Consider the following 2500-nt stretch of genomic DNA (forward strand, 5'->3'; position numbering starts at 1 on the left):
CACAATAATATTAATTTATATTTGAACGTAGTACTTCGTGAAGGTTATGCAAGATCAGTACATATTAAGTGTATTGCAGGTTGCATTATTATTAATTTATGTTTTCTCACTTTTAACCTCAATATAAAAAAAAATTAATATTTTTGGACGTCGTACTTCGTGAAGGTTATGCAATATTAATGCACATCTAGTGTGCTGCGGGTTGCATTTTATAAATTTAATGTATTTTTATGTTTTACTTTAATATCTAGGCAAAAAAAACAATTTTGATTAGTTGCTAAATGTTTACATTTATTTACAGATACGTAATTTGCAAAAAAATTTGCTGTTTTTTTATTATATACAACACAAATAAAATTCTTTAGTATTCTTGAACGTCGTACTTCGTCTAGGTTATGCAATTTTAATACACAATTAGTGTATTGTGGGTTGCATTATTATTATTTATTGTTTACGTTTTACTTCATCACTTTGTGAACGTCGTACTTCGTTTGTACTATGAACGCTGCATTTCGTCGCAGTCGGCAGCACGTGCGAATAAACGTCGTACAAGAAAATCACGATTTTGAGTGCCGTACTTCGCAAACGTCGTACTTCGTCTATACTATGTACAAAGTCAAGTGAACGCTAAACCTCGTCGCAGTCGACAGCGCGTGCAAATAAACGTCGTACAAGAAAATCACGATTTTGAGTGCCGTACTTCGCTAACGTCGTACTTCGTCTGTACTATGTACAAAGTCAAATGAACGCTAAACTTCGTCGCAGTCGACAGCAAGTGCAAATAAACGTCGTACAAGAAAATCATGATTTTGAGTGCCGTACTTCGCAAACGTCGTACTTCGTTTGTACTATGTACAAAGTCAAATGAACGCTAAACTTCGTCGCAGTCGACAGCAAGTGCAAATAAACGTCGTACAAGAAAATCATGATTTTGAGTGCCGTACTTCGCAAACGTCGTACTTCGTCTGTACTATGTACAAAGTCAATTGAACGCTGTACTTTGTCGCAGTCGGAAGCAACTGCAAATAAACGTCTTACAAGAAAATCATGATTTTGAGTGCCGTACTTCGCAAACGTCGTACTTCGTCTGTACTATGTACAAAGTCAATTGAACGCTGTACTTCGTCGCAGTCGGAAGCAACTGCAAATAAACGTCTTACAAGAAAATCATGATTTTGAGTGCCGTACTTCGCAAACGTCGTACTTCGTCTGTACTATGTACAAAGTCAATTGAACGCTGTACTTCGTCGCAGTCGGAAGCAACTGCAAATAAACGTCTTACAAGAAAATCATGATTTTGAGTGCCGTACTTCGCAAACGTCGTACTTCGTCTGTACTATGCACAAAGTCAATTGAACGCTGTACTCCGTCGCAGTCGGCAGCACGTGCAAATAAACGTCGTACAAGAAAATCACGATTTTGAGTGCCGTACTTCGAAAACGTCGTACTTCGTCTGTACTATGTACAAAGTCAAATGAACGCTTAACTTCGTCGCAGTCGACAGCACGTGCAAATAAACGTCGTACAAGAAAATCACGATTTTGAGTGCCGTACTTCGCAAACGTCGTACTTCGTCTGTACTATGTACAAAGTCAATTGAACGCTGTACTCCGTCGCAGTCGGCAGGACGTGCAAATAAACGTCGTACATGAAAATCACGATTTTGAGTGCCGTACTTCGCAAACGTCGTACTTCGTCTGTACTATGTACAAAGTCAAATGAACGCTGCATTTCGTCGCAGTCAGAAACAAAGCAAACGTCGTGCAATGAAACAATAATTTTGAGTGCTGCATTTGTGAGCGCCGTACTTCGTTTGTTACTTTATGGTCACATGAACGTCGTATTTCATCACACAGAGCACCATACTTAATGCACTTAAATGAACGTTGTACTTCGTACAAGTTAGGCAATATTAATACACATTTGGTGTATTGCGGGTTGCATTATTAATTTACAAAAATAGCTATGATTTTATATACAACTAAAAATAATTCATAATATTTAAACGTCGTACTTCGTAACAGTAATACAATATTTAAACAAATGTAGTACTTCTTGAATATAGGCAATTTTCATACACGTTTACTGTGAAACCAGTTGCGTTACAATTAAAGTATACGTAGTACTTCGTGGTTTTAGGCAACTTTAGCGCGCGTTTTGTGTAATGTTGGTTGCATACCTTTAAACAAAATGATTGTGTCATTACTATTTTACTACATGAGCAATCGTGACTTTATTATATGCAGTAGTTATTAAGCAGTGAATGGTGCAAGGCGAGCGCTATGTGCAAGGCGAGCGCTATGTGCTAGGCGAGAGCTATGTGCTAGGCGAGAGCTATGTGCTAAGTCCGTAGAACGAAGTATGTCGTTCGAATAAATTTGCTGGCTTTCTTCTACTCTTCCTCCTCTCTCTCTCTCTCTCTCTCTCTCTCTATCATCTATCTTTTTTTCCTTTTAATTTCTTTCTTTCTCTCTGTCTTCTTTCTCTTTCTCTTTCTTTC

The sequence above is a fragment of the Tribolium castaneum genome, chromosome 11 (assembly GCF_031307605.1).
Source record: "Tribolium castaneum strain GA2 chromosome 11, icTriCast1.1, whole genome shotgun sequence".
Lineage (NCBI taxonomy): Eukaryota > Metazoa > Arthropoda > Insecta > Coleoptera > Tenebrionidae > Tribolium > Tribolium castaneum.